Source organism: Corvus moneduloides, chromosome 2 (genome assembly GCF_009650955.1).
Source record: "Corvus moneduloides isolate bCorMon1 chromosome 2, bCorMon1.pri, whole genome shotgun sequence".
NCBI classification, from domain to species: domain Eukaryota; kingdom Metazoa; phylum Chordata; class Aves; order Passeriformes; family Corvidae; genus Corvus; species Corvus moneduloides.
Genome location: NC_045477.1, coordinates 51,889,997 through 51,898,545, shown reverse-complemented (window position 1 = coordinate 51,898,545; position 8,549 = coordinate 51,889,997). Strand labels below are relative to the sequence as shown.

The 8,549-nt window shown below is 40.2% G+C and overlaps 1 long non-coding RNA gene across 1 annotated transcript; it reads right to left on the bottom strand.

Annotated features, from left to right (window-relative positions):
• Window positions 1–2,684: 2,684 nt before the first annotated feature.
• LOC116439701 lies at window positions 2,685–8,523 on the bottom strand. Its single transcript, XR_004238245.1, has 4 exons — window positions 8,289–8,523; window positions 5,588–5,641; window positions 4,691–4,805; window positions 2,685–4,399 (listed from the first exon to the last, which is right to left on the bottom strand). It is a non-coding gene; the product is annotated as an uncharacterized LOC116439701 (long non-coding RNA).
• Window positions 8,524–8,549: the final 26 nt, after the last annotated feature.

Below are 8,549 nucleotides of genomic sequence, written 5' to 3'. Positions count from 1 at the left end.
TACAGCAGGTCTGTCCATTACATTAAAGAAGTACTTAGGTATATGTGTCATTGTGGTCTCATTTTTCTCTATGTTTTGGCAAATTTAAAAATAAATTCAATCATACTGCAAACTATTGTATTACCTAGCCTGTTTACCTGTATACTCAAGGTCAAGGCTTCCCACTGAGTTTCCTATCTTAGTATTAATAACAGAGCTGTGAACTTTCAGGTGGCTTTTTCCTTCAACTTTTACAGTTTCTGATGATGACATTTAATGAACTATTGACCATTGTTCCATATTATACAGCTTTTTATTATGAGATTTACTGACCTTTACTTGATATTACCCATCTGAAGAAACTTTGGAGCTTTATGTCAATTTCTGATGGCAGTTTTTGCCTATCTAACTGATAAATATAAAAACTTCCCTATAAAATAAAAAGCACAGGCATTGGATTTACATAAATCAAGAAAATCCAAGAAGTTTTTGGTCTATGGGGTAGCAAGTAATGCAGTCAAAACAAGGCTGTAAACCCAGAATTACTGAATTGCAACCTAATGGTGCATTTTGCTAATAAAATCATGCTTACATTTTACATTACGACTTCAAGTAGGTATGCCCACAGTACAACCTTCAGTGTTATGCAGAAATACTGAGAATAGGTGTAAGCATCCCTCTACTATCCTGTAGTCTGCAGTACAGACAGACACTGAGCAAAGCCTGATTTTCATTGCAGTATTATTTCATTTCAGGCTCACACCTCTGTACATTACATAGCTAGCCTGCTTTCTTTTCTGTAGTTTAGTCCACAAATTAGAGATAAAAAAGTACAGAGAGCAGCAGAAAATATTCTTACAATCTTCCAATTGCACCTCCAAGAACAGCTAGCTGAAATACATAAATAATTGAACTGCAGCAGCAGACATAAATTCAGTCCTGTTTCGATTGCTGAGGCCACAGCAACAGATTACCAGAAAAGACAATTCCAGGATCTCCTTTTGCATCCAGATCAGGTCAGCACAATCCTAAATGTTCCCTCTTACATGGGGTTGTTGTGACACAAGTGCAGGACCCAGCACTCTGCTTTGTTGAGCCTCACACAATTGACCTCAGCCCTTTGATCCAGCCTGTCCAGATCCCTCTGTAGAGCCTTCCTCCAGCAGATTAATATTCCCACCCGACTTGGTGTCATCTGCAAACTGACTGAGGGGGCACATGATCCCCTCGTCCAGATCACTGATAATGTACTGAGCCCTGGGGAGCACCATTAGTGACTGGCTGGATGTAGCTCCACTCACCATCACTTTCTGGGGCCTGAACAGCTGGCCAGTTTTTTACCCAGTGAAGAGAGCGCCTGTCCAAGCCATGAGCAGTCAGTTTCTCCAGGAGAACGCTGTGGGAAATGGTGTCAAAGCTTTTACTTTGATTTACAAAGTACTGTCTGTGCTGCACAGAACCATTGCCCATGCCTATTTGTCTTCCTCCTTACCACCCATAATACCCATCTCTCTGTGGTTTTTGTCCACTCAGCCCTTTGCAACTCACTCCGGTCTTTGGCTGAGTGCAATCAAAATCTATTTCTCATAGAGCATTGGGCATCCGAAGCTGCATATAATTGCAAAGCAGGCTTTTAGCAAATGAGCCTCAGGGCTCAGGTCATCCTGCAGAAAGCTGAAAGGACAAGGTGAAGACAGCCAAAACTTTGCTCACAGTGGAGTTTTCTGTGTATGTCTCAGGCTGTGTGAGCCAGTGGGGCCCAAGCTCCCTGTCCTGGGCCTTCCCAGGCTCACTTTCATGTGGGCTGACATGTTAGGGACAGGATGCTTGTGTGTGTAGTAGCCTGGACTAGACAAATAAACATCTTCAGCGAGTAGGGACAAAAAAGGGCTTATGTTCTGAAAGGTGTCTTTGTCCCCTTACAGGGCAAGGAAAGAGGTGGTGGGGTTATACTTGAGGAGATTGCTAAGGCTTGGGATAGATGATAGGAGGACCTTGTTGGACCTTCAGAAAGACTTTGCTAAATAAGTATTTTGTTCTGTAACAGAAGGGAAGTAATTTTGCGTATCATCCAAACAAGCTTGTAGGCTATTTCATGATACAAAATTCTTAAATAAATGGGGTCTTGAATAAGATAAAGCAAAGCCTGATTTCAGTCTAAACAGGCTAAACATTAACCTGTTTTAAAAGATGCATGCACATAATCAGATTTTTATCTTTTTAGATAAATGGGTAAGTACTACATTTCATACTCATTATCTGTAGGGTCAAAGTATAAATCTCCAATTTAGACACCTAAATGAAATGGTCAGATTTTCAGATGTGTTAATTATTCAGACATTCTCAGGCAGCACATTTCAGAATAGGACCATGCCACTTAACTGTAACAGAGGAGCCAAATCGTTCAAATAACTATAGCTTTTCTCAAAGCAACGTGAATGCTGCCATCTAGCTATACAGTATCAGCATATCTTTAGTCCAGTTCTGCTAGACACAAACCTTTTCAGTTTCAGTTTGGAATAGAGCAGAATAGAGATACAAAAATTCCAACTGTACTTCTGACAATTTATACAGTTGACTGCAGCATTCATTATTTAAAAGAAATTATAGTATTATAAAGTACTATTTTGACTGCAAACTGAAAGAATAAGAACAACAAGGTTAAAATTATTGCATCTGATGGTGAACAAGCCTTGTGAATGACATATTTTACAAATGCAGGATTTTATTTTTCAAAGGTATACATGCCTTCAGATAAATTGACTTAATAATAGAGTTAAAACCACACACATAAACTGAAGTCTAGATCCACTTTCCAGCTCAAGGTTTATTTACCAAAATTCAGCATTTCTACAAAACACTTTGTTTAAGAACTATCCTTATTATTATGTTTGGTCCATAAACTCTTTGGAAGTGTTTATGTAGTGTCAGCTAGACCCTCAGTATTCTCATAGTACTGTTTGAGTTCTGCCGTGGGTGTATGGAGGCTCTTTGGGATGAACATCATTGCATGCTCAAGATGTTGATCCACCAAGCATCCCACTGAACACCTCTTTGGATAACCAAAGGATCAGGAGACAGAAGACACGTGCACAGGACTCTTTCTGATACTGAGAAGGCTATGGGTGGTCTCAGCACCTAGACTTGGGAACTAGAACTAATTTTCACATTTCATCCAGAGCATTATGTACAGAGATGGGCAGAGCCAGGCTGTTTGAGTTTACTCAGTGGATAACTACAATCACTCTGGTTGAGCTCCTGCCCATCAATTTGAGGAGCTTGCATTTCAAAACAAATAGAGATATATGACTTCTTCAATTCTTTTTCCTAGGTGGGGAAAACGGATGTAATTACAGGACAGATACGTCACCTAGTTAAACACACAGTCTCTAAGTACAAAGCTGTTGGGAAACCTATCCATTTCCCACCTGAGGAAAAAAAATCTACTTCATCTAGCACACACAGAGTGGGACTCCAAATAGATTGTGAAACCAATTCAAAGACAGACACACCTTAAACATAAAAGGAGTGGAAATCTACATAATCAGATATCTTTTATCTAGTATTTCATATATCCATGCCAAACAGGACACAAAATATGGCATATATCCCTGCACAGGACCAGTTAATAGAATTCTCTAGTCTAAAGACTGGCCAATAGGAGAGTCATCAAAGAAAGATACAAGAAAACATGTTGTTATTTACAAAATAACAGCCCTCAGACCCATTCCAATTCAAGAAACAGGAGATTGCTCTGAATTTCAGATTGAGAAGAGCTGAGACTAGAAGAAGACGAGCCAGAACTTCCATGGGCAGGGTCGCAGATTGACTCATCTATATCATTAGGAAAACAGATGTTCTCCCACATCATCTGTAGCAAAATCTTGATGAAATTTATTCTTACATACAGTATACACAAGGCCCTAATTCTGCCAATATAATTTTGGAATAGCACACTGTTTGGGTTTATGTGCTTTTGTACACACACAAACTCACACACACATACAGCTAATTAGAATTACAGCTTCTTATAAAAAGACAAAGAGATGACATGCAATCAAATTACTAACTCAATTTATCACAAAGGGAAAAGCCACTGGGACACCGAAAAACATGGAAAAAGCAACACTTGATTTTACTGGTGCTATACATTAGTTTTCAGTTTGACATATTAGTGCTTAATGGTTGTGTGAGCCACAGAAACCAGAAGATAGAAAAGAAGTTACCTTTCATGTTCCCAGAGAAAATAATTTATGGTGAAGTGCTATCAACATGCAGACCTCTGTTTCTCCTAAACATCAAGAGTATTAAAAAATTTATTTAATTATGGATGAAGTATGAGATGCACTGCTTTCTAAGTTTACATTTTCAATCTTGCATTTTTAATGTTCTGTGTAGCCTTCCACCCCCTTCAAAAAACCTGTAAAACAACAACCAAGAAACCCAGGATAAATTTCATAATTCAGTATTATTTATTAGTTGTATAAAATTTCACTCCTGCACTTACGAGGTGCAAAGTGCCCCTCAATAGTCTCTCTTTTTTGATAGCAGCATGTTTTCCAACTTTGGTGCTGAATGAAATGTATTTCAACACCTCTGCTGCTTTCTGCAGTCTGACAATATGTAAAATCATTCTGGAAAACACATATCTGCTCTCTAATTAAGTATTCACTATTCCGAGTGCCACAAATCCTAATGATGGAATACTCACTTCATCGGCATTTGAATTTATCCTTCCTCTGAACCGAGCATCTCAGTATTGTATCAGCATGTGTGAATAACTTGAGTATTGTGGTACCCAGCTTTGCTGTGGTCTGTCCTGGCACCTATAAACCATCCAACAGAAGACCTTTGTTACCACTAGTCTTTACAGAGCCAGGTATTTCCCTGGTATTTCCTCTTCTGACCATTTTTGTCAACTTACTTTATGTACTGCTGAATAAACAAACTGAACTCCCAGTCAACTTTAACTGGTCCATCATCTGTCTCTCTAGTTCTCCCACTGCTACCCCCTTAGCAGACCCTCCAAGAGTACTTTGACCCCTTTCCAGAAACGTTTTCCTTAGGCTGGACTTGAGGAACACGTTTGTATTATCTCTGACAGTTGCAACTGTTAAATCTGGGGTCCCATAAGATGGTCTTGGTTTTCTGTTCTTGCTCTGCAGGTATAACACAAGAATACAGAAGACTGGGGAGACAGCATTTAGTGATTACACACATGCAAATAATTGCTCACAGCAAAAGGCAGGGAAAAACCTCGCACAAGATGGCAGCAGCCTGGCACACGGCCAAATGCAGTGCACAGATGCTGTCTGGACCTTGATCTGTTTCTTTGAATTAGAGCCTCCTCCTTCCCAGGGCTGTACTGGTAACAGCCAGGTTATTCCACCACCCTTTGGGACTGGGCATCCCAGATGGGATCATCTCAGGAAGTAGGTGCCTTTCCAGATGTTTCATACTTGTCTGCTGTAAGTGCATTATCCCTGCTTGTAGCTCAAGGCTGTCAACACTGCACAGAGATGCTGAAGATGTGTTCTTGCACCTTAGCAAAGTGCCAGTTCATTCTGAGGTCAGTGGCTGTCGTAATTTTAAAAAGGTGCAATATTACCTTTGTCAGACAGCTGTTATTGCTATTTCCTCGCTTGGCCTCAGGACAATTTATCTGCAAATGATCATGGAGTTTGAAGTCAGAAAAAAGGTAATAATCACAGTGAGATCATCTATTCATCTACCACAAAAGTTTTTACTATTGTTAGGAGCTGTGGAATAATTACATATTCAGTTGTACCCACACAACAGTGATTTATTGTGCTGCCATCAGTGATTTGGGGGCTGCTGACTAAAAGCACTCTGTCTATGCAGCCTGATTCCCTTTGGATGTGTAACCAGGTTACAGTCATACCGGCATTTGGCGTGAGTCAATGAAATTTATTTCCATATGAGTAACTGGTTTGGGAGAATTGTCACATAATTTTTACTCATAGCCACAGTCCCCCAGGTTTGTTAGCATTTACAGATCAGTTTGAGATCCCTCAATGATTTTACTGTTTGTGATGTTTAAATAACTTGGAGATATATATACATGCCTATATACCTTAATACAGATATATTCACAGTTATTGCCTAGCTTGTATAGAACTTTATGTTATTAAACCATAAAAATGAGATATTTGGGGGAAATTATTTTTATGAAAGTGCAGACACAAATTAAGCAAGCTCACAGTGGTTGTTAAGATTGGAATCACTAAAGATATAGCTTACCATAAACAGAATTACCATTTACAAATGATGTTGAAATGACTTGCAGAAAAACCACACAGTTTAAAACTTGCAGATTCAGGTGAGGCAAAAGCAGTTTATTTCTATAGCTGTAGGTGGGAACATGTCACGATAGTGATTCAGCCCTCAGTCTAATTCTGACTTAAAGCAAAAGTACTAGGGTTTCTATAAATTCACAGCAGATATAAGCTGCCCTGTCGGGTGGGGGGTGATACAGCAGAGCAGCACCTGGTGAAAGGAAAGGTTGTCAGGGCACATGTGCCCATGGGTTCCTATAACAGCTCAGAGCACAGCCAGGCAGCCTAGGTGCTCACCTGTCCAGCTCATCCCTCCCTTGCTTGTGATGCTGCTGTGCCCCTCATCAACTTCTGGACCTCGCAAGGCCTGCTACCACAAAACAATGTTGGCAAAGGTGCCCCCTGCATAGTTAAAAAGAATTAAAAAGTCCTTCTATTGTCCTGCAGCCCTGTGTCAAGAGTGCCACTTTTTGTCATAAAAATGTTTATTTCCTTATAAACTTTGCCTATATGCACATAGCATAATTCAGTGACATCTAGTTACCCAAGCGCAGCCTACCACTGTTTAGGGCCCTCTCCACAAGTCCAAACCCTCATCTGTCTGCATACTCTTTCATATACAAATATCATCCTCACTGCTGTTTGGAAAGAGGAACCCTCCCTGATTTGTGGACAGCTTGTCTCTCATCATCGCTGCTGTTCAGAAAGAGGAACTCTCCCTGATTTGTGGACAACTTGTCTCTCTTTCATGTTGCTCTCTGTTTCTTGTCAGCAGGAAAAGGACTGAAGAGTGGGCACATGAAAAGTCTGGAACACAGAATTCCTAGATAAATGTTATGCTGGAAACCACAACATGTGACAAATTTCCAGAGATACTTTGGAGCTAAATGAAGCTAAGCGGTAAACCCATCTGCCAAGGGCAGCGCTGGACTGGGCTGCCACTACCTAAAGTCAGTATTTACTGTGAATTTCTTATGGTCTGTGGTCCTGAGTGTGTTAAAGGTTGATTCATGGCCAGTACTCACATACAGTACCTAGGAATGCCTTACCAGGGCTGGATCCCAGAAAGTTCTGGAAGAGCTAGCACAGGTAAAGAGTCATGCACCATGGAATGCACCTTTGCTAGATTTAACCTGGCTAGAAATTTTCCATGTGGAAGTCAAGCTGCAGAAGATTTTTAGCATTGATTATCAAAGTTGCACATCAGTAATATACTGCCAGATTATATCCAGAAATTTGAGCAGCTGTTTCACTGAGAAGTTGGAAGTTTGACTGAGAACATGAGCATTGATGTTCTACGGCACACGCTGGATGTTTAGTGAAATAATTTTTCTTTGGTTTTTTTCATAGCACCAGTGCACAAATGCAGCTCACCCCTCCTATGGCCCAGCACTTAGGGCAGCAACCAGCTCCAGCTTGCCCAGGCTGGCAAATAAGTCTCACCTGGAGACAGCCACCTTTGGAAATACAACCCTGAACCGTGCAGCCTGCCATTTTGGCACAATTAAAGTGACAGTCAAAATGAAATGTGAAAACATGACATGAAAGGGGAGATTTCAGAACAATAGCTTTTAGCCCTTATTTTTCCATTTTTGGGTACTCATGCCAACTCCGTAACTAGAATTTGGGTATATGTGCTTTTGTACACACACGTACACACATATACAGCTAACTAGAGTTACAGCTTTTTATTAAAAGATAAAGACATATATGGATTTAAATTACTAACTCAATTCCTTAAAAATGGCAAAGTCACTTGGCTACTGAAAAACAACAGAAAAAAATCAGCTTGGTATCACTGGGGCTATAAATTATTTTTCAGTTTGACACATTGGTCCTAAATAGTGGTGTGAGCCACAGAAACTAGAAGACAAAAAAAGAAGTGATCTTCCATGTTCCCAGCAAAATTTATTCATTAATTATTATAGTGAAGTGAAAATCAACATGCAGACGTCTATTTCTCCCAAACATCAAGAGCATTTAAGAAAAAAAGAAAAAATTAAGTATGCATACGGTATGAGACGTGCTGCTTTGTAATTCTGCATTTTCAATCTTCTGTGTAGCCTTCCAACCCTCCCCCCCCAAAAAAAAAAAAAACCCAAAAAAAAAACCCAACTCATAAAAACAAACAAACAAGCAACCCTCCAAAATAAAACGAAACCCCACAAAATCGACGCAGTAACACCCAACCCCAGGCTACAGGGTTCAGCGTTATTCATTACCCGAGAAAAGCTCCGCCCCCGACCGCGCAGCCCCGCGCCGGGTGACGCCAGA